The sequence below is a fragment of the Cebus imitator genome, unplaced genomic scaffold, assembly GCF_001604975.1.
Source record: "Cebus imitator isolate Cc_AM_T3 unplaced genomic scaffold, Cebus_imitator-1.0 Scaffold122, whole genome shotgun sequence".
NCBI classification, from domain to species: domain Eukaryota; kingdom Metazoa; phylum Chordata; class Mammalia; order Primates; family Cebidae; genus Cebus; species Cebus imitator.
The window spans coordinates 3909620-3934298 of record NW_016107437.1 but is presented as its reverse complement, the minus strand read 5'-3'; the positions used below and the strand labels follow the sequence as shown (position 1 = coordinate 3934298).

The 24679-nt window shown below is 42.9% G+C and overlaps 1 protein-coding gene and 1 long non-coding RNA gene across 3 annotated transcripts in view; one reads left to right on the top strand and one right to left on the bottom strand.

Annotated features, from left to right (window-relative positions):
* The window catches only part of SHISA9 (shisa family member 9), a 341549-nt gene that overhangs the window by 105538 nt on the left and 211332 nt on the right, over positions 1–24679 (bottom strand). The gene's annotated exons all lie outside the window — the stretch shown is intronic.
* LOC119472891 overlaps positions 24524–24679 on the top strand; it is a 19657-nt gene continuing 19501 nt past the window's right edge. The window contains exon 1 of the long non-coding RNA XR_005202069.1: positions 24524–24607. This is a non-coding gene — a long non-coding RNA (uncharacterized LOC119472891). The remainder of the gene's footprint in view (positions 24608–24679) is intronic.

The window sequence follows — 24679 nt, the reverse complement described above, 5'->3', positions numbered from 1 at the left end:
CATGCCGTGAATAGTGACACCAGGAAAGACAGCTGCAGAGTCCTGAGCACCCCTCCCCAGTGTTGAGAACACCCTAGGTCCTTCTGCAACATACTTCCAGAGATCTATTTGAAGTGTTCTCCAGAACGCAGTCCTACTGCCCTCCTTTGTCCCTCCCCAGTCCCTACTTATCCCTTTGACTGGGCACAAAGTATCTGGGGTGGGTAGCATTTCTTGGCACATGTGAGCTTCTCTCAAGCTGTGCTCAGTAGGAAACGATTTTCCCACCCAGTGGCGGTGGGCAAAAACAAAACAAAGAGAAAAACCATAAGGCCTATCACGATCAGAAACAGCCCAGAGTTAAAGCTCAGTTGAGGCCCAGTGTGGTGGCTCACACCTGTAATCCCAGCACTTTGGGAGGCCAAGGCAGGCAGATCACCTGAGGTAAGGAGTTCGAGACCAGCCTGGCCAACAGAGTGATAGCCTGTCTCTACTAAAAATACAAAAATTAGCCATGCATGGTGGTGTGCACCTGTAGTCCCACCTACTTGGGAGCCTGAGATAGGAGAATTGCTTGAACCTGGGAGGCAGAGGTTGCAGTGAGCCAAGATCCCGCCACCGCACTATACTGCAGCCTGGGTGACAGAGAAAACCCGTTTAAAAAAAAAAAAAAAAAACTGAAGAATAGCTCATAGGATGGGACACTACACACTAGCCAAGGAGACCAGGAAAAAACAGAGCAGGTGGCTTATCTGAAAAAAAAAAAAAAAAAAAAAAGCTCAGTTTACACTTTTTCTGTAAGAATTAACAAAACACAGTGTAGCTTGGAAGAAAAAAATCCCTAGCCTTAAAATTTCTAGTTCATGCTTTGTCACTATTTTACAATCTCACCTTGGGCAAACCCTTGGTTCTAGAATCTTAACTGTTTCCCACTCCGGTCAAACCTATTCAGTGGCTCCCCACAGCCCTTAGATAGAAATCTCCTTAGCATACCCTCTAAGACCCTGGCCCTGCTAGTTTCTTATTTCCTACCCTTCTTCCATGTCAACACATCTTCCAGGCTCACCAATCTACTGACTTTCCTCAAAGGCAATGTTATCTCAGCCAAAAACAATATGTATCTTGCTGTCTTGTGTGCTCAATAAGTCTAAGTTCCTTTTTTCTACAAAGATGAATAAGGACACATACTACATTCATTCATTCAGTCAGTCAGTCATTCATCCAAAGTATGTTGAGCTATTAATAGATTCCAGTGGATCAGTTAGGTTCTAGAATGTCCCAACCAATAAATATGCTTCTTTCCTTTGCAAAGCTCATAAACTAAAATTTACGGAAATCAGACTTTTCTCCAGACACCTAGTCCCAAAATCTATGTCTGAATCTGGAGGTAAGAAGTTGAAGAACAGATCCCATTCACTGAGTTCGTGCCCCATTCATCACACCTAAGAGCATGAATTCAGGATTAAGCACACCTGGGTTTGAAACCCGACTTTGACAACGTTGAGATGTGTGGTCTTGGATAAGTTATTAAACTTTTTGTGCTCCACTGCTTCATGTAATAAACTTACCTCAAAGGGTTGAATGAGATACTGTCTCACTGCAAGGGATCAATAAACGTTGGCTTTAAAAGCTATGCACCTAGACTACAGGCAACCACAATTCATTGTACATTTTCAAATAACAAAAAGAGTACAACTCAGTTGTTTGTAACACAAAGAAAGGATGAAAGTTTGAGGTGATGGATATCCCATTTACCCTGATGGTATTAGTATGCATTATATACCTGTGTGAAAGTATCTCGTGTACCCCATAAATATACCTACTATGTACTCACAAACATTAAACACAAGAAGTTTAAAAAATAAAGGCTATCCACCTAACTTCCTCCCAATAGGCTTGAATTATGCCTCTTTCATGTCCTGAATGCAGGAAATTTGGCTTCATTTAAGAGCCTAGTCCATTAGGCTGAGGCCTCCAGCATTTCTCAATTCGAACAATTATTTTAACTATGAATTTTTTTTTTTTTTCTTTGAGATGGAGTCTCACTCACTCTGTCACCCAGGCTGCAGTGTAGTGATGCAATCTTGGCTCACTGCAACGTTTGCCTCTCAGGTTCAAGGGAAATTCTCCGACCTTAGCCCCCCAAGTAGCTGGGATCACAGGCACACACTACCATGCCTGGCTAATTTTTGAATTTTTAGCAGAGACAGGGTTTTCCCATGTTGGCCAAGATGGTCTTGAACTCTCGATCTCAAGCGATCTGCCTGCCTTGGCCTCCCAAAGTGTTGGGATTACAGGCATGAGCCACTGCGCATGGCCCAGAGAATTTTAAATGAGGTATTAGAGTGTTCGTTCTATGAAGACAGAATTTGTCTGTCTTGTTCACTGATGTAACTTCAGGGCTTAGAACACAGTAGGTGCTCAATAAATATGTGTTAAGGTAATGAATACTGTACCTATTGGCAGATTATAATTAATCTCTCCAACCATTACTATTATTCATAACTTTCACTTTCCACATGCACTATACAATGTACTCCACACCTCGTCTTTACTTCTCTCAACAAAAGTCATGATCATTCCCTTTTGTAAGTAAGCAAGCTAACTAATCTAGGACTCAGTGAGGTCACACAGCCACATAACAACATTTTTTTTTTTTTGAGATGGAGTTTTGCCCTTGTTGTACAGGCTGGAATGCCATGGTGTGATCTTGGCTCACTGCAACCTCTGCCTCCCGGGTTCAAGCAATTATCCTGCCTCAGCCTCCTGAGTAGCTGGGATTACAGGTGCCTGCCACCATGCCCAGCTAATTTTTTTTGTATTTTTAGTAGAGATATGGTTTCACCATGTTAGCCAGGCTGTTCTTAAACTCCTGACCTCAAGTGATCCATCCACCTTGGCCTCCCAAAGTGCTGGGATTGCAGGTGTGAGCCACTGTGCCCAGCCCACATAACTATTAAGTGCTAGAATTGGGATGTGAGGGCAGAGCTGGTTTCAAAGATGGACTAGGCTGCACTGCAGGCACTCCTGTGGCTTCCTGGAAGATCCTGAGAGTCCTCTGTCTCTCTCACCCCTGAGATGGGGTCTGCAAGCTACCTGGCGAGGAGCACAAGGGAAGCAGCCGGCCCTGTGAAAACAATAGGGTTGAAGAAGCATTGTCAACCACTGCCAGATAATCATGACACTAATTAAGAAAGATACTCCCTCCTCTGCCAAAGGCTCTATCTTCTTGCAAGGATCAATAAATCAAAAATAATTGTTTACTTTGTCTAGTCTCCCTCGCTTCTCTCTTGCCTAGACTTTTCCCCCCTTTCTTCTTTGTATAATGTCAAAGTTGATCGAGGAGCCTCATTTTCACTAATGAAAGAAACTTAATTTTTTTGGCACTATATCCCTCAAGAAGAGCAAAATCCACTTAATGGTGGCTTCCGCTGCCCTCCATTTGTCCAAACCAAAGACCAGAATCAGCAGAAGTCCAGTTTTAGCATAAAACTTAAGCTTCCATTAAATCTCTTTCTATTGTTTAGCAAAGATATTTAAGATGGTAAAAGTCACTAAAAATGATAATAGCCTTCTTCTCGCTATTTTTTTTTCATTTCATCTCTTTTCTCCCCTACCCCAATTAGTATACACATGACCAACAGTGAGGTGGCCCCAAAGGACTTGGAACCTAGAAGCCAAATTACCCAATGAATACAAGATACATACCAGAGCAGAGATAGGTGATTTAAATAACTAGCCCCTCCAAACCCAAAAGAATCCATGCTAGCAGATTACGCTCATTCATCCCTCAGAAGGTTTCTTGATCTTCCGTACATTGAATGAGGAGAATAAAAGAAAAAGAAATTGACCATCCCCCTCCTAGACATATGGTACCCTACTTAACCAATTGAGTTTATTTTATGAAACAGATCAAATGCTACTGGCGGCAGATGTCCAGCCATCAGATTTCTGGGAGATAAAATAAGTCCTAACTAGTAAGATTTTCCAATGATCACAGCGTAAAAATCCCTGCCATGGCCAACTGCAAGCAATCAATGTGAAGTCACTAAATGTGGCTTTGGGAAGAGATGTGAGCAACGCATTCTTATGAGTCACTCAGGACAAGCTGGCTCAAGCGTCGCTCATGGTACTGCCTCGGGGATTGTAATTTAGCTTCGTATGTGGTTTGGCCCATGGGAGAGAATTCATCTGCCTCTGCACTGTCTGTTTGATGGCTAGCTCTTGTCTTTAATGGAAATACATATATTTGAATGATGCTTTATACATCAATCTAGTAGGAATCAGTCCCTGGAGATGGATCACATCAAAATGGATCACCACTAAGACTGGGGAGCATGGTAGGGAAACGGTGACCAGATCACAGTACAGCTTCCCATAGGGGACCCATGCAGCTAGTCTAGTGGCCTTTCCTCTGCCTCATATGAAATTCAAATCACCCTCTATTGTAACTGTTTGCTTCTTTCCTGGTTGGCTTTGAATTCCAGAAAGACAGATATGTTGATATATTCATCCTTGGCATATCATTCTGTTAGGCTAAAAACTTTCATTAACACATGAAGTAAGCAGGCTAATTAGAATAAAGGAGAGGCCAGGCACAGAGCTTCACACCTGTAATCCCAGCACTTTCAGAGACCAAGGCTGATGGATCACTTAAGGTCAGGAGTTCAAGACCAGCCTGGCCAACATGATGAAACCCCATCTCTACTAAACATACAAAAAAATTAGCCAGTCCTGGTGGTGACATATGCCTGTAATTCCAGTTACTCAGGAGGCTGATGCAGAATAGCTTGAACCCAGAAGGTAGAGGTTGCAGTGAGCCGAGATCACACTAATGTACTCCTGCCTGGGCATCAAGAGTGAAACTCTGTCTCAAAATAAAATAAAATAAAGGAAACAGCTATAGAGGCTCTTCATCAACCCTTACAGACTGCTAAATTCATCCCCACTAACTTGAATATATCCTCTCCCATTAATTATGTAAGAAGGGGAATTAGGAAGGGTCTTATAGCTCTGTTACAGTCTCTATAGCATCCTGAATCATGTCCCCTCTAAAAATAAATCCCCAGCCAGCGTGCTAATGTGCTTTCAGTGTGTTCAATGTGGTAAGGTTGCTGCATTGCCATGGAAACATCCCCCCCCCTTCGTGAAATAATGAAATGACAATAAAATAAAGGTAATAATGAGATGATAATAAAGTAATGAACTTGGAGTAAACAAAAGGCAAGGCACTTTGAGTCAGAGGATGAAAAATAAAAAGGACTATTTGGCAGAAGGAGAAGGAAGGCATTGCCTGCAGACTTCACAGGAGAGGCAAGGAAACTACAGACAAGTCTACATGAAGACTTGGAGTTTGAGTATTGAACACTACTGGCTCCTACTTAAACAGTTCCCATTGCAGCTGGCCACAGAGGCATGCAATAAATTAGCTCTGATTGCTCGCATCTAGCCAGAATGTGAAAACCCAGTGAAGCCCAGAAAAACTCAGAAACCGCAAAACATTAAACTGCCTGCCTCAGGCAGTCTAGTTTGGGGAACCTGAACTGAACAGCTATAGAAGGAAACATGTGAGCTATTACTGATCTGGGCTTAAGGAAGACCTAATAAGTCATCATGGATATACCATTCAGCTTGGACCTGCTAGATACCCCCATTCCCAGCCAAATCAGAATGATTTCTAAGCTCCCACTTCACCCAGTCCACATCCAGACAAGAGAGACCAGGAGTCATACCCAGCGAACCACCTTGAGCTGGCTATGGATGCAACGCTGAGCCTTAGAAATGCTCCCAGAATGGGGACACTGGAATATTGTTTCGTGTAGAACAGAAAGCTGTGTTTATTTCAACCTGTGCGGTGTGGAATCTTTCTATAAACTTAGTTAATTTCCTGTTTCAGCATGGAAGATCTACAGATCTATTCCTCCAGGGTTGTCAGTGTGAACTCTCATTCTCAATGTCCAGTTATTACAGCCACGAAGGATGGGGGAGGTAAAGGGAGGCAGTGAGTGGTCACTATGTTAGTACACGAATCCCCGTGACTTGCCTATTTTCTTATTTGACTAACACCAAGTAGTGCTGACTATTTAATTGAAAGACCTAAATCAGAAACGAGGGCAGGGAAGATATAAGAGCTCTTAATACCTTTGCAATTTTTCTGTAAATCTGAACGTTTTAATAAAACATATAAAAACAAAAGATTGTAAGTGATTTCTAGTTCACTGAGATTGTGTGTAGGGCTCAAGCTACTGCTCAGCACATAAAGCGATTGTTGTAATAGGCAAGTCTGAATTTAAGTCTCTTGTTTAAGTATCTCCATTGTCATTATCTTCATGGTGGAAAAAAACTCACGTAGAAAAAAAGACTGGAAGGAAATAAAAATAAGAGCAATGGTTGCCTTTAGATGGTGGGGTTCCATACGCAAAGTCAATGGAGTTTTTTTCTTTTTCTTACTTTTTCTTTGTCCTCTAAATTTTCCATGACTAATTTTGAAGGATAAGGGGATTTTGTAAAAGGCTTCACTGTTGTTCTACCACCTAACAATGAAGCTCCTGCAAGTCATACACTGGACTTTTTTTGACCTGGTCCTGTTTCTCCAGGTTCAGCATCCACCACTCTTCTTACCCTTTAGATGCCAGTATTTCTGGATGACTCTAAGTTTCCACAGCTGTGCTAGACATGCTCTGTGACTTTGTACACCCAGTCTCACAGTTTCAAATGCCTTCTACCTCCCTAGTCTACTTGATTTTTCACTCAAAACACAGGTGGAAACATTCCCCACAAACCCTCCCTACAAAATTCATTGTACCCTCACTGCCCATACACACATTCCTATCATTGCACTTCTCATACTGATTGATATTGATCTGTTCGCACATTTAGACCTATTATGAGATCACTGAGGGTAAGGATAGTGTCTGATGTATCACAGCATCCCCAGTACCTAGTACTGTGTCTAAACTTGAACTTGCTGTAAATTAAATACAGAATTTGCTGTAAATTAAAAGCAGAACTTGCTGTAAATTAAAAGCAGAACTTGCTGTAATAAATCTTTAATGGGTGGATTTATCAAATGGACAAAAAAGGAGATGTTTAGTCACCCCCAGAAAGGAGTACCATCAGCTGGGTGTCGTGGCTTATGCCTGTAATCCTGACATTTTGGGAGGCCAAGGCAGGTGGAACACCTGAGATCAGGAGTTCAAGACCAGCCTGCCCAACATGGTGAAACCCCATGTCTACTAAAAATACAAAAATTAGCCAATTGTGGTAGCAGGCACCTGTAATCCCAGCTACTCAGGAGGCTGAGGCAGGAGAACTGCTTGAACCTGGAAGCTGGATATTATAGTGAGTGGAGGTGGTGCCACTGCACTCCAGTGGAGGCGATGGGGTGGGGAGAGAGAGAGGGAAAGAGAGATAGAGAAAAGAAGAGGAGGAGGGAAGGAAGGGGGGAGGGAGGGAGAGAAGGAAGAAAAAGGAAGTGAGAGGAGGAGAGGGAGAAAATAAAAAAAAGAAGGAAGGAAGAAGTGATAGAGGAAGGGAATTAAAAGGAAGACAAAGATGGTAAGAAAAAAGGCAGCAAGGGAAGGAAAGGAGGAGGGAGGGAAGGAGGGAGGGAGACAATAAAGGGAATACGATTAAGGGAGATAAGTGAAGGAATGAAGAAGAAAATTATAGATAAAACCCCAACCTGCAATGAGAAAACAGTCAGAAAGAATGATATTTCTGACACCACAGCAGAAGGTAATGGGACCGTAGTGCTGACAACCTCATTCCTCTAACTCCCAACTCAGTACCCCATGTTTGAGGACAGGAGGTGCATTAGCTACATCTTCCTCCCCTCTACCCACAATGCTTCAGGGTGTCCTAATAGATGCTCCAAGCCAAGATGCCCAATGAATCAAAAAGCAAAGGTGAAAGTGGGTATCATGGAATTTAAAACTTCAAATAAGAGATCAGACAGTCTGGCCATGTCCAGAGCCATGAATCCTATTAAAAAAAAAAAAAAGTAATATTAGAAGTTTCCAAATAGGAATCCTTATAACATGCTCACAAGAATGGAGGAAAAAGACTAATCATTAGGGCAGCCATTCTTTGCATGTGAACAAGAGATGATGTGCCTGGAACACCCTCGTCCTCATAAATGGCTTGAAGACACCCCTTGTGAGGCATCCATCCATAATCATGAATCAATGAGAAAAATGTTTCTTCAAGACCATAAAAGAGAAAATGAACAAGGCTCATGGAATCTAAGGTTTGGGAACTGCCATGTGTGTTCATTCAACTTATATTTTCTGAGAATCTCATATATGCCAGGCACTATCACAGGAGATGAATCTACAGTGATGACGATGTTCTCAAAAGCTCAAGGTCTCAGAGACAGACCACTCTGACTTTAAGAGTGTGATGAGGTCAAAACCATGTAGGAGAAGGACTCTGCAGAAGAGTGTGAGCACCTGTTCTAGCAAAGGAAAGTCAAAGAAGAGTTTCTAGACCAGTGGTCCCAAGTTTTTTTTTATTTTTTTCATTTTTTGAGATGAAATTTTGCTCTTGTTGCCCAGGCTGGAGTGCACAATCTCGGCTCACCACAACTTCCACCTCCCAGATTGAAGCGATTCTCCTGCCTCAGCCTCCCGAGTGGCTGGGATTACAGGCATGCACCACCACACCTGGCTAATTTTGTATTTTTAATAGAGATGGGGTTTCTCCTTGTTAGTCAGGCTGGTCTCAAACTCCCAACCTCAGGTGATCTGCCAGCCTCGGCCTCCCAAAATGCTGGGATTACATGCGTGAGCCACCGCGCCTGGCCCAGTGATCTCGAGTTCTAATCTACCTATGAGCTACCCACGCATTTTATTAAAATGTGGTTTCTGATTCAGTTGCTCTGGGAGGAGGCCTCAGATTTTGCATTTCCATCAGGCTCCCAGATGCTGTTGCTGTTCCTAGTCCATAGAGTACAGATAGAGAAGAAAAGTCCTAGAGCACAGCCACGCAAAACATGGCCCGGGGACTAGCAGCATCACCATCGCTTTTGGGGGTGCGTAAATGCCAATTCTCAGGCTTTACTCCAGACCTGCTGAGTCAGAATCTCTGGAGGTGAAGCCCGGAAATCTGTTTTACCAAATTCTCTGTGTGACTATCATTCAGGTGACATTTGAGATGCAGCATCCTGTGGAATCTACCTGCACTCAGTCCTGAAGAAAAATAAGAGTTAGCCATGAAAATAAAGTGAGAAAGTGGCATTTCAGGCAAAGAAACAGCTGGGCAAAGGCGTAGGAAGAAGAATGAACTGGGAACCAGGAGTGGTTTGATGCAGCATGCAAGGATCAAAGAAAGGACGCAGGGAACATGATTAAAGATGCGGGTGGATCACGAGGTCAAGAGATCGAGACCATCCTGGTCAACATGGTGAAACCCCGTCTCTACTAAAAAACTACAAAAAATTAGCTGGGCATGGTGGCACGTGCCTGTAATCCCAGCTACTCAGGAGGCTGAGGCAGGAGAATTGCCTGAACCCAGGAGGTGGAGGTTGCGGTGAGCCGAGATCGCGCCATTGCACTCCAGCATGGGTAACATGAGCGAAACTCCGTCTCAAAAAAAAAAAAAAAAAAAAAAAAAAAAAAAAAAAAAAAAAAAAAAAAAAAAAAGATTTGATCCTCTGGCTGGGCGTGGTGGTTCGTGCCCGTAATCCCAGCACTTTGGGAGGCTGAAGTAGGCGAATCACAAGGTCAAGAGATGGAGACCATCCTGGCCAACATGGTGAGACCCTGTCTCTACTAAAAATACAAAAATTAGCTGGGCGTGGTGGTGCATGCCTGTGGTCCCAGCTAGTCAGGGGGCTGAGAGAGGAGAATTGCTTGAACCCGGGAGGTGGAGGTTGCAGTGAGCCAAGATCACACCACTACACTCTAGCCTGGTGACAGACTGAGACTCCATCTCAAACAAAAAAAAGATTAGATCCTCCATTGAGGGCTTTCTATTGAGCCTCCCTAGTGTGATCAATTCAACACTATTCACACCAACAGATATAAGAAGTGAGTTAGTCTTTTTCTTTTCTTAACTTGGAGTCATTCATTCATTTTTCTGGTTTCTTGAGACTTATTTTTTCATGATCCCAGATTCTAATCACTATTGCCATATTAGGGCCCTGCACAACAGCATCTATCATAGATTCCACTGTCCGCCTCTCCCCTTTCAGAGCCAACAAATATATTTCACCCAACTCCACTTGGCCAGATATGGAAGGTTAGGATTGTTGCCAAGGCAAAACTGGACTTGACTTCTCACAAGCTGAGACAGGCTCGAAAACTCCTGAAAGGGAAAGGATACACTCTGTTGAAATGCCACAGAGAATGCAAGTAGGTAGCACGTGTATCCCCACTTCCTAATTCTACTTGGTAACAGACATCAATGATGAATCCTTGCTCTCTTTCCTGCCTAACCCACAAGCTTTTGCAGAAACCTTCTCAGTCTAACTCCTTAGGAACCTGCCAACGACTGAAAAGAGCTTGCACCTAAGAGGAAATTCCTCTCATCTTTTAAGTCATCTTTAAATGAGACATTAGTCAAAATAAATGTTTTACTGGGCATGGGAGAGAACAGAAAGCTGCCATAATTTTTCCTCGTGGTGTGGACTTACCAGTAGAAAGGACTCTTATTCCAGAGTCATCAGGTGCAGTGACCAAACTACTTATTAAAGAAGGAAATTGTGTATATTTCACACCAGAAGAGGAGAAAGGAAAGTGCACATTTACATGAGCCCCTACTATGTGATATGCACTTCGGTAAGAAATTTTTATGTATAAAATACTTCATCTAATCCTCAGACAAGCCTCTAAAGTAATTATTGCCACCCATATTCTATAGAGGTGTTTCAGAGAAGTTGGCTGATTTGTCCACTGCCAGTCAGGTAGTAGAGGAAGAGCTAGAATTCAAAGCTGAGTCTCTCTAGATTGAAACATGGGCACTTTCCCACTATAGTCTACTAAACAGAGGCATCGAGAGAAACATTAGTAATTTAAACAAAGAAGCAAGACTTCAGAATATCATACGCTTCAGCATGGATATTCTCTGGCAGCTAAAGGTGAATGAGTTCTCTTTAAGGGCTATTCCCAGCCCAGACCCTCAGTTTCAGATGGCCTATGACTGACATGTCAGCTTCTGGTTGATTCCAAAAAGGACCTGATAGTGAAGCCCTGGAATATCTTCCCCAGAAGCACAAAATCCTTAAGGAACAAAATGGTGGTTTTTGCCAGATGAAACCTCAAGAAATGATCTATTGCCTTAATGACTAATCCCGCAATCTGGTTTATTTCCTTTTGTTGGCTCTTGCATCCATCTTGCTATTGGCATTACTGTATATGATACAAATAATTATATTATGATCACTGTTACTATTATAATAAGGTCAAAGATTGAGTTCTCCAGAAACAGGTGTTGAGACAGAATGTGGGATGCAATACACTTAATGAGAAATCAACACCTGTGACAGGAAGGGCGAGGCAACAAGATTGGACAGAGGGGGAAGTTCAACTGCAACGAGGCTTAAAAAGAGATCAGAATGGAATACTGTCCATTGGGGTTGTCCCCCTTCTAGCAAGAAGGGGGCCAACCTTTATATATGTGTCCCCTTCAGTCATTGACACTGGCTGCCCTGGAAAAACTACAATGATGTAGATCTCTACAGATGAAGAGTTGGTAGTTGCAGGCTATCTGCTGATCACACTCCTTGTAGCCACGCAGCAGGATCTTTTTTGAAAAAGGATCCAAGTGGTGCATCTTTCATTACCAAAATTAGTGATAACTACTGGTATTTTAATAGAGCTTTACAATGTGTGACATATTCATACCCCTGGTACATTTGCTCCTTCCAATCCAGATCTGATCGTGATATCCTGTAGTAAATTCTGTTGTTGTTCAAAACATTTGTTGTTCTTCCCTATGGAAGAATTGCCTTCTGGCCCTATTGACAGCAAGCTGAGTCTGTGACTTGCATTGGCCAGTAAGATCTGAGTGAATGTAAAATGTGTCTCTTCTGAGCAGAAGCTTCAAGAGTCCTTGAAGGTCTCTTTTTCCCTCTCTGCTAAGAGTCCAGGATGTCCCACAGAGGGGCTGCTCCTTACGCACAGATTCCTGTGTGAAGGCACATGAAGCAGAGCTATAGGCACTCCATACATTAGACAGATACATGCGTGAGATACAGGCTTGTGTTGTTTCAAACCACTGAGGATACTTGTTATAGCAGCATACCTTAGCCTAGACTGACTCAAATATCTCCCATTAACTACGAGGCATAAAGCCCAAGCTCCTCAGCAAGACTTCACATGATTCAGCCCATCACTCCCGCCTCGTTTCTCACCATACTCACCTCCACCTCACCTTTGCTCCAGCCACATCAAACCCATTTCCCTTCTTGAAAAAAAAAATCCTACCCTTCCTTTAAGATTTAACCAAAATATTCTCTACTCTGAAATTTTTCCTCACCCCTTCTGCAGAGACAGAAATAATCCCTCCTTTCTCCCCCAGTGGCCTGGGAAGAAACTGTTTTCCTCATTCCCATCCAGTCCCTTGCACAATGTCAGGCAGGCACTCGTAGAGGCTCAACAAATATTTGCTGTAATAAAAAACAGCTAGCATATACTGAGTGTGCCACGCACTGTGCTGTGTGCTTTATGTACATCATTTTATTTAATTTTAAATTAAATTAAGGTAGGTATTACTGTTCCCCATTTCACAAACCAGAAAACTGAGACCCAGACAGGTTAAGCATTTTAGATTACACTTGGCAGTGACAGACCCAGGCAATGTGCTGCTACTACCTGCTTCTTAACCACTGTGCTACCCTGCAGCCATCCGTGCATGCCCAGATTCTAACAAAGTTTCTTACACCTAATGGACACTAAATAAATGGTCTAAGTAGTGTATCGAGATTAAGACGTTTGTAGAGTCTGCTCCTAGTGCAGGCATAGAGAGAGTACATTGTCAGTGGGAAATCTTTAAACAATAATAAAATCGCTAAGATTTTATCTGCTTTATATTATCACCATGCACAAGCAATCTGAAACAATGACGATGATAAAATATTCTTCCCTGCCAAAGTGGACCATTTCCACTCCACACCCCCTTTGATTTAACACTGAATGGTTGCTAAATGAATGAATGAACAAGTTGATAGAATTGATGATAATGAGAATGATGAAGATGTAGCAATTGACAGAGAACAAGCCAATTACTTCCATGACTTTCAATTAAAGCAAAGCCTATAGCCTGGTTTGACACGTTGCTTCCCTTTGGTAATGTGGGCGAAATGTGAGGGGGAACCAGCCAACCCAGCTGGAGGGGACTGGCATTCAGGAAAGGAAGAAAATAGACCACTTTTCATATACAATGGGCCTTGCATCACTCATCAACCTGAGATGTGGGGACAGTGCAGTATCTCACCCTGCTGCCCTGCCTATGCCAGTGGCCAGAGCTATAGATGTGGAAGGAGCATTCAGGAAGGAACTAGGAACCTGAATTGATAAAGAGCAATAAGCCAAGTTTAAACAGCCCACTACTTACCAAACTATTATTATTTTTTTTTTAAGAAAAAGAGAAATGAAAAGTATGGACACTCCTTTGATGTCCATTTGAGACTTTGATGATAATCTTATGGACATTTTATCATGAGAGAGGATAAGAATTTCAACATTTGCACACTTTCCTTCACATCAGTAAAAATCCCTTCATACTTGGTAAAAATGAAGGTCTAGAAAAATAAAAAAAAACATGTCTAAGATTCCACCTAGCTCTGTAATCCCAATCTGGGGGACTGCTCACTTATTTGTCTGCTTGTTAGCCTCCTTGGACTAGATTGTGAGTTTCTGGAATGTAGAGACAATGTCTCATTCCTCTTTGCTTTTTTAGCTGCAGAAGTAGTCTTTGGCTTGTTGAATGAATAAATGATGGCTTTGCCTCTCTCTGTTAAGGTCAGACCCGGCTTTTAAAAGTCAGATTCTTTCCTTACATACTTTCTGCAGCTGATAAACCAGATTACACAGAATGTCCCACCCCACCCCAATCATGGTGAAGATCTAGAGTTCTGGCCCAGGGTACATCCCGAATTATTTGGTTTTTAACATAAATGTTTCTCAAAATTTGTCCACTTTTTCCCAGAATTTTTCTTCAAAGACCTTCAATTCATCTTATCAGTGAGAGGGTCTCACTCAGGAGATAATTGCTTTCAATACTTTCCCTTACCGCCCATTAATTTTTCCCTTCATGAGGAAAGCATGTATCAGAAGTAGCCAACCAATCACAAGGAAGAAACAATGGGTTTTAGAATCGCTAATTCAAAATTGGGACCATTTTGCCTCTAGGATCAAGGGGACTTTTGGCAATGTCTGGATACACTTTGGTTGCCACAGCTGAGGGAAGCAGATGCCCCCCAATCTAGTGAGTAGAGGCCAGGGATGCTGCAAAAATTTACTAGACACCCCCCAACACACAGCAAAGAATTATCCAGTCCAAAATGTCAGTCATGCCAAGGGTATGAAAATTCCGCATCAGAGGCACTGAGGGTTAGAAGCAGTAAATATAATAGTGACAAATCCCATTTTGGGAAAAAATAACAATACTGTATTAGCAGCAATAGCAGTAAACCTCTACTAGGTATCAGACACTCTTCTAAGTGCTTTACACTTTGTTTTAATTCTCATCCAACAGTCCTCTGGGGATACTACTATACCCATTCTACAAATGAGGCAACTAAGACAAAGTCACCCAACTCGCAAGTATCAGAGCTGCTATTGATACCCTGGACTGTCGGTCTCCAAATCTGTATTCTTTACCAATCTGTCCTATTGAAAATCAGGGAGGGATTCTGCTGTGGCTTCTACATTCACTTCTTTTAGAAACAGACACATTGTCCTGTGCTTGTCGCTATGATTAGAACTCAGCAAAGCAAGGAGTTTGCACTTCTCCAGGTTTTTGTAGGAAAGAGCTATCCGACTGAAGACTAAACAGTGACTAATGTTTGTAACTGGGGAGAACAAATGGCAAACCCATGAGTCCGGGATCAGCTTCTATTTCCACCACAGTGGTTAATAAGGAAGGATGGTATCATGGAAAGAACATTATATTAGGAAGTAAGAAATATGGATTCAGGACCAGAACTCTGCCACAAATATGCTGTGAGACTTTGGACAAGTTAGACTCTCAGGTATGATTTTTTTTTTTTTTTCCATTTTCACTCTTTGAGGGTTGTATAGAGCAGGAGTTGAAAACTGTGGCTCACAGGCAAAATATGGTTGTCACGTGCTTTTGTAAATGTTTTTTCCCCCGCATCAACTTTTAAGTTCTAGGGCACATGTGCAGGATGTGCAGGTTTGTTACATGGGTAAACATGTGCCATGGTGATTTGCTGTACAGATCAACCATCACCTAGGTATTAAGCCCAGCATCCATTAGCCATTCTTCCTTATGCTCTCCTCCCTGCAACCCCCACAACAGGCCCCAGTGTGTGTTGTTCCCCACAGTGTGTCCATGTGTTCTTATTGTTCAGCTCCCACTTATAAGTGAGAATATGTGGTGGTTGGTTTTCTGCTCCTGTGTTAGTTTGCTGAGGATAATGGCTTCCAGCTCCATCCATGTCCCTGTAAAGGACATAATCTCATTCCTTTTTATGGCTGCATACTATTTCATAGTGTATATGTACCACATTTTCTTTATCCAGTCTATCATTGATAGGTATTTGGGTTGATACCATGTCTTTGCTATCGTGAACAGTGCTGCAATGATACACGTGCATGTATTTTTAAAATAGGATGATTTATATTTCTTTGGGTATATACTCAGTAATGGGACTGCTGGGTCAAATGGTATTTCTGCTTCTCCATCTTTGAGGAATCGCCACACTGTCTTCCACAATGGTTGAACTAATTCACATTCCCACAACAGTGTAAAAGTATTCCTTTTTCTTCACAAACTCACCAGTATCTGTTGTTTCTTGACTTTTTCATAATCCCCCTTTTGACTGCTGTGAGTTGATATCTCATTGTGGTTTTGATTTACATTTCTCTAATGATCAGTGGTCTTCAAAAGAAGACATTCATGCAGCCAACAAATTTATGTAAATAAAGTCTTCCTGGAACATGGCCATACCAGTCTTCTACGTATTGCCTGTGGCCATGTTTGTGCTACCATGGCAGAGCCTGCATGGTCCACAAAGTCTAAAATATTCCCCATCTAGCTCTGTACAGAAAAAGTCTGCTAAGTTCTAGTATAGAGGTATTTCATTGCAGAGGGTATTTTTAAATCTATGAAAATAAAAACTCATACCTGTGTTACGTGCACCACTGAACCACAGTGTTGCTCTGATAAAATGACATATGTGAAGGTACTCTGAAAAAGTACTAAGAAATATAAGGATGTGTTATCAATATTAAATTATAGGGATGTAATACCATGTAGTTAAAAAAAAAAAGAACATAGAATTTGGAATCAAGCACATCTGAGTTTGAATCCAAGTCCAACAAATTATTACTATTATGATTTTGGGAGAGCTATTAAATTTCCTGAGTCCCAGTTTTCTTCTCTGAGAATATGAAACTAAGGACAGAGAATTATACTTAAATCTTAAGGTTACGGGGACAATTAAATAAGACATAGTCAATAATTGATTCATGTGTTCACTGGCTGTGTCATACTGATGTCCCACTATATGCCAGAAACCATAACGGTCACCAGACATACAGATGTGCTCGGAGAGCCCATGGGGCCATCAGATCTTCACTGGGGTCTCATGAAATACATCGTGAGCAAGAAATTTCAATACATGAATGTTCTTTGAAAATTGTGAGGGCCATTCAACTTAAGTGGTAGCATTACAATGATGGCTACTAATGGTGAAGAATGTTTCAAAGGTACAAGAAGCTAGCTGAGTTTCCAGTTGTGTGTAGCCTCTGTGGAGTGCTGAGGGATTTTCAGGAGTGTAAAAGCTTCACTCTAGGAAGGCAGAAGGAGAGAAGGCACACAAGTAGAGCACTAGATCTGAGTCTCTGGTTGGACATGGGGTAAGAGATAATAAAGAGGAGAAAGGAGTGTGTGAAAAAGGCAGATCTAGAGGTCAGACTTCCCCTACTGAACATTAAGAGACCATACATCAAAGATGAATCCTTTTCTTGCAGAGAACAGCTCTTCTAAGCCCCTCCAAAGAAAGCCATGCAAATGCAAAGCCACAGTGAGCATAAACGCAGCCATACCTGTGTACCGTGGTGGAGGGTGTATGCATACTTACTAAAGTGGTTTCATCTTCTTCCTAGAAAACCAGCTAGACCAGATGTATCAGCTGTTAGGGTCCCAACAAGACTCCCTCATAACAGAAATAGCCTCAGGCCTTGTAAACAGGGCACCTGGCTCTCAGACCCAGAATGTTAACCTAATTAAGCAGGATGTCAGCCTCTGAGAACCAAGATGCTGTTTTTCTTAGAATGCCATGTGACTACGTGCAAACCCCCTATATAACCCCCAAAGTTCGTAAGCTGGGCTGCTGTCTTCACTGCTTGTGGTGAAGCAGCCTGGCAGGTTGAATAAAACTTGCTAAACCTGACCCTGGGTCTGCCTCTCCCTTCTTTTGGATAACCTTACCCCAGCCTCCTCTACAATTAGGTATAGCCATATGACAGTTCCAGCCAACAGAAAGTAGATAGAAGTTACGTTTCCCACACAAAGCCTGGCCTACTAAAAGCCTCCCATCCAGTCCCCAGTCTCTCACCCCTCCCTTGTCTGCCAGTTAGATGCAGAGGACCTAGAGGACGACTCCAAGGCCTTAGGAGAATAGTGGAACCAGAGGATGAAAGCCTCCTGAGTCCCTGAATGACTGCATGGAGCAAAGCTCACTGTACCGTGAATGAGAAATAAACATCAATTATACATGTGCCTTGAGAATTTGGAGTTCTTTTTCTTCTTCAGAGTCCTGATACATAAAATTTTCTTTTTTCTTTTACATTCACTGTCACTGAAACAGAAGCATCTGCAATAAAATGAAGACAGTAACTGTCTTCATATTCACTCTTCTGTCTACAACAGTGTCTGATATAAAGAAGATGCTCAGATAACATTTGTAGACAAAAATATTAGCAAGTTAAGGGCAATATAAATGGCAATGACACAGAGTCATTGGAAAGACAAGATAAAGGCATACACATGAAACCACTTCTGTCAACAGCAAAGTTCTTTTACAATATTAATTCTATCATCCCCAGAGGCGGATGTGCCCATGAACAAGCACAGTACATATATGCAGCTATGGCAGCGCTGAATTCCTATGGCATCACGGATACCACCCAGGCACAGCAGAAATGAATTCCCACAGCATAATGAGAACCAAAAGTGCTTATACCCTAAACAGGATCCAGGACTTTCAGCTCCCATGTCCATGTGGGACCCATGTCTGTCTCCCAGTGGGACATTAGCTAGACTCACAAAGTCATAGAATCAAACCCCAGCTTTGGTCTCAACAATATGGGAATGAATAAGAATGTTAACTAACACTGACCTAGTTCTTTCCAGCCATTGGGCACTGCAATGAGTGTCATATGCCCCATCTCAGTCATGAAGATTCTCTCACCAACGCTACGTGGTAGGAATTACTATGGTCTTCACTCCACAAGCCAGAACATTTACGCTTCAAGAGGTAGAGAAAGGTGCTCAACGCCACCTCACCAATGTAGCTTCCTAGCTGCTAGATCGGGAGCACACAAATTTACCTTCCGTTCCACCACTGTTTCTTCATCTATGAAATGGGAGCAACCACAGCCACCCGATAGGTTTGTTAGAAGGGCGAAATCAAATCAGACAATGCACACAGAATTCCCTGCAGAACACCTGGCACTGAGAATGGGCCCCAAAATATGTCACCTCTCTTCTCTTCCCTTCCTTTCCTTCACCCAGGAGAGCCATTTCATTCTAATCAAGGTTCTGGGCTCAGAAAATCAGCAGGAAGCAGAGACTGTGTCCCCAAGTGACTCTGTCACCGGGGCCAGCCAGTATGCACCAAACTCTTAATAGTATTTAAACTCCGTCTGGGCATCTAATTATCTTAATGATGCAGAATTCAAAATAGCACAGTCTGTTTGCACCTCAGGAAAGGTCCCGTTCACAGACGTGGGCCTATTAAGCCAGAGAAAAGCATCTAATAAAAGAATGGAACTTTCGCACTGCTTAGAACTGGAAGGGCGGAGGGGTCAGCATCAAAAGCTGGGCTGTCCCAGCAGTCCTGGCCTCTCCCTGTGAGCTTCTCTCCAAAGCGCTGCATCTGGACTTCAGCCTCCCTCCCGTGCGGTGTGTGGGAGCTACGACGCTTTCACTGTGATTTTATGGTTTAATTCCCACAACGACAGTGTGAAATAGATGCGGTTAAGCCCATTTCACAGACAAGGGGACTGAGGCTTACAGAGAATTGGGTCTTCTGGAATAAAAAATCCCTAAGCTTACCCTGAAGCCCAGTGCCCTAAGAAATAGGTCGTGTTTCTAGCTTAAGAGCGCATCTTCTGGAGGAGAGCCAGAGAAACCCTGCAGGAGCTGACCTGCCAAGCTGCTCGCCCTCCCCTTCTCTTCTCTCTGCCTCCTTCCCTTCTGAGTTCTGCCCCTCTTTACTTTTCTCCCTTTATTCTCTATCCTTTTCTTGTTTTCTCTCTTTTCTATTACTTGTTTTTCTGTCTCCCTCCCTCAGTCCCTCTCTCCCTATCCTTCTCTTTCTCCTCTCTCCCTCTTTTCTCTCTCCTCCCCTCCCTCTTTCTCTCCCTCTTCCCATCTTTCTCTCCTTCCCTCTTCCCCTCTTTCACTCTCCCCTTCCCTCTCTCCCTTAGTCTGTCTTTTCTTCTCAGCTCTCTACCTCTTTCTCCTTCCCAGTCTCCCTCCCTCTATCCTTCCTTCCCTCTCTCTTTCCTAATCTCAGTCTCTCTTTCCCTCAGCTCTCACTCTCTCTCTCCTTCCCTCAGTCTCTTTCCTTCTCTTTCCCTCCCCACTCGCTCTTCCTCCCTCAGTCTGTCTTTCTCTCTCCTCCCCTTTCTCTCCCTCTCTCCTTTCCTTTGTCTCTTTCTCTCTCTCCCTCTCTCTCCTCCTCCCTCAATCTCCCTTTCTCTCTCCCCCTTCCTTCCCTCTCTCTCCTTCAATCTCTTTGTCTCTCCTTTTCTCTCTCTTTATCTTCCTCTCTCTGCCCTGATTAACTGCCTATTCTTTTCCTGACCTTATGCAATGCATTGGTTATCTGCAGTTCAATTAGACATTGCCTGTGACCCCAGGAACTCATACTCAGCTTGGGCAGAGGAGCAAAGAGGAAAACAGATCATGACAGCAGTGAGGTCAGCATGACGGCAGAGGAGTTGGAGGAGGGCCCCAGGGAAGGCTTCCTCTCAGACAGCCTCTGCATCCCTCTCCAAACTGTTGTGCAGGCTGAAGATGTCACCTTCTACACACATGGGGCTGCCGAATCTTTGTGAGCCTCCATAGACCGATGAGTTTCCAATAGGCTAGAAGATACCCAAAGGTTTGCCAGTAGCAAGTATATGTCAACGAGTTGTATTTCACCTCCTTCTCACCTCCTGCCAATTGCAAATATTGATGGCCATTTCTGAGATAGTTACTAATCATAGTTTAAGTGAAAAAGAAAGTAGGTTGCTTCTGTGCTCTGACCCAGGTTAACAGTCAATAGCCAGTACTGTTAGATATCAACTAGCTAAGGTCCAACATCAGCCTTGGAGCTAATCAATGCTTGATATTTGTGTGAACAAATCAATGAACAATAAACACGTATTTATTGAGCCACCATGATGTTCTTGCAGCAGACTAGGTTTTGCCATCAGCAAGCATGTCATGTCAAGGTAGTCTTGCGTAGAGGGAATAAAGTATCAAGTTTGGAGTCAAACAGATTTTGGTTTCTAACTGTGAGGTTTTGAATGAGAAATACCAACTCTATGAGGCTTAATGTTTCCTTTTTACAAGAGTGGATAGTAATGCCTACCTTGCATGACTGTTGATCAAACTGGAGACTAGTACAGTATCCCATCCACCATAAAGTAAGGTTGTGGGAAATTGCACTTATGGTTTCTAAATTCGTGACTGCAAGCGATCACAGTGGTTCTGTGAGGTTAGTATTACCACCCCTCATTTACCAGGAAAGAAGCAGAGACTCAAAGAGGTGAAGTTACCTGCCCAAAGACACATTGCTAATAAAAGAGAAAGCCAGGATTTGAGACAATCCTTCCATCTGGGAGACCCCATCCCATTGGGAAAGTTGCCATAAGAAAATCAATGGTGTCTATTCAAATCTTTTGCCCATTTAGCATGAGATTATTAGATTTATTCCTATAGAGTTGTTTGTGCTCCTTATGTATTCTAGTTACTAATCCCTTGACAGATGGATAGTTTGCAAATATTTTTCCCTTTCTCTGGGTTGTCTCTTCACTTTGTTGACTGTTCCCTTTGTTATGCATTTAACTTGATGCGATCCCATTTATTCATTTTTGCTTTGGTTGCCTGTGCTTGTTGGGTATTACTCAAGAAATCTTTGCCTACTTCAATGTCCTGGAGATTGACTGTCTCTAATGCTCTTGTAGTCATTTCATAGTTTGAGGTCTTAGATCTAAGTCTTTAATCCATTTTGATTTGATTTCACTATATGGTGAGAGAGAGGGATTTCATTTCATTCTTTTGCATATGAATATCCAGTTTTCCCAGTATTATTTTTTGAAGAGACTTTTTCCTAGTGTATATTCTTGGCATTGCTATCAAAAAAGAGTTCACTGCAAATATGCAGATTTGTTTCTGGGTTCTCTACTCTGCTCCATTAGTCTATGTGGCTATTCTTATAAAAAGTACCATGCTGTTTTGGTGACTATGGCCTTATAGTATAGTTTGAAATCAAGTAGTGTGATGCCTCCAGACTTTTTTTTTTTTTTAAATGCCAGTGCCATGCTGTTTTGGTTACTATAGCTCAGTAGCATAATTTGAAGTCAGGTAATGCGATTCCTCCAGTTTTGTTGTTCTTGCATAGGATAGCTTTGGCTATTCTGGGTGTTTTGCGGCTTCATATAAATTTTAGCATTGTCTTCACAGGTCAGGTCAGTCCAAATCATGGTGGAAGCCCATGGGCTCACAGTTTCATTAATGTGTCTGGGGCAGGCAGAATCCAAGGTGTACATGTCCCTGTCTGATCCCAGCATTCCCTAGAAAGTAACCATATAAACTGCTAACAGTGAATAGCCCCCAAATGCTTCACACTCTAACAGGTCCAACCTTTTTGGGCTTGGGGAACTGACACCATCGCTCCTCCATTTCCCTACCCTAGCTAACAAGTTTGGTCAGATGACACCCTCTCTCCAAAACCTTTCTTTCCTCTCAGCTTGAGAAAGCTCCAATTCAGTGATTGTTCATTATCCCCCAATTTAGACAATTTTCAACACGAAGTGGAACCTTTAAACAGTGTGAGCAATGTTGTCAATCTTCCTACATGCTGCCTCTGCCAGGTTTTAAGAGGTAAATTGCACAGTGGGAGGGGAATTAGGAACACAGTTTTCATTAATAGTAAAAGGGGGCCCTGAAGTTCAGTTGTGGGAAGGAGGCATTAGAGTCACCTGTATACCAAGGGCTAGGCTAAGTGTCTTCTAGTAACACCTTTCCTCACAGGGTGAGCATTCCCAGCTGCAGAATACCCTGGGGTGCAGGGAAAGGAAAACAGTCATACATTGAGGGCCTGTTGTGTGCAAAGCGCTTTAATAATGTTATCTCATTTCATCTTCAGACAACACTACCAGTTAGAAGCTCGCATTTTGCTGGTGGCAACAGAGGGGTCAATTCCCCAGTTCCCACAGCTCATACATGATGGAGCCAGGATTTGAAATGTGGCCCTGCCTAGCTCCCATAGTCCCACAGTTAACAACTTTGCTACAAGAAGGGCTTGCTTCCTGGATTCTTTCTAAAGTCTCTCTCTCGTCCAGACTGAGCTGCTTCCCATAGAGGCAGCTCAAGAATTGTAAGTTCACTCTCTCCTGTTATAACCCCAAAGGAAGCCTTTGCCTGTCCTTATGGGATTCTCAGAATCTTCCAGTTGTGCTCATCATCTGTCTCAGACCTTTGTTCTTACCAAGACAGAATCCAGCATCCCCTTATCCGTGCCATTCAATATAGCACTTCTTCCTGTGTTACTTAGAACAGCCTCTTCTCTGCTTCATGAATAGGTATCAAGGATATAACAACTAGACCACTGATCTCTATTTCATAACCTTAACAGGTACCATTAATCAACTTCCCACCGAGCAGCCACTCCCAATGGATCAAACTAGGCATTCAAGATTTAATCTTCTTGCCATCCATAGCCCAAGCCAATCCCAGCTCGTAAATAAATGAATGAATTTATCTTTGTTGAGTAACAAGGTCTCTTCCTGCCTGCCTCACTTCCCAAGAGAGCAGAAAATAAAATTGACCATATTCTAATGTATCCATTTACCACCTTGTATTTTTAATTTTTCTGTCCCCCACGCACCCTCAGGAAGATTTGGATGCAAACAGATATCCTATTTCTCAAATCCTAGTTTTATCCTTTCTATTTGAATTACATGACCTTAGGCAAGTTGGTTTCTCATCAATAAAATAGACATGTTAACAATATCTTTTCTGAGACGGAGTCTTGCTCTGCCGCCCAGGCTGGAGTTGAGTAGCGCAATCTCAGCTCACTGCAACCTCCGCTTCCTGGGTTCAAGTGATCCTCCTGCCTCAACCTCCCAAGTAGCTAGAACTACAGGCACATGGCATCATTCCCAGCTAATTTTTTTATTTGTAGTACAGACAAGGTTTCGCCACATTGGCCAGGCTGGTCTCGAACTCCTCACCTCAGGTGATCCTCCCACCTTGACCTCCCAAAGCACTGGAGTTACAGGTTTGAATCACTGTCCTGGCCCTTTTTAGTCTTTTTAAATCTTCAAGTCTAATAATACGGTTTGAGTATGAAAAAAGAAAACACACTTAGTGCATCAAAGAGAGTGCCTGGCACAGTGGACACTCTGCTAATGTCAATATCCTTCTCCCCATTTTTTCTGCAACAGCCAATAATTATGCTTGTCTATTTGCTCCTTATAGAAAACTGGGGTTGAGGCTTTGGGAGTCACGGCTTAAAACGCAGACATGGCCAAGTCCAAGAACCACACCACACAGAACCAGTCCTGAGCATGACACAGAAATGATATCAACAAACCCCAATCGCAAAGTATGAGTCTCTTAAGGGGGTGGACCTTAAGTTCCTGAGGAAAATGCACATTGCCAAGAAGCACAACAACAAGAGCCTAAAGATGATGCCGGCCAACAACGCCAAGGCCATGAGTGCAGGTGCCGAGGCCATCAAGGCCCTCGTAAAACCCAAGGAGGTTAAGCTCAAGATCCCAAAGGGTGCCAGCCGCAAGCTCGATCGACTTGCCTACAATACCCACTCCAAGCTTGGGAAGCGTGCTTGTGCCCGCATTGCAAAGGGGCTCAGGCTATGCTGGCCAAAGGTCAAGGGCAAGGGTCAAATCAAAGCCCAGGCTCCAGCTCCAGCTTCAGTTCCAGCTTAGGCTCCCAAAGGTTCCCAGGCCCCTACAAAGGCTTCAGAGTAGATATCTCTGTCTGCCAATCTGCATGGGGCTGGGGTCCTCCTATGCTAGTCGTACAAATAAACCCGAGGCAGGATTTGTTA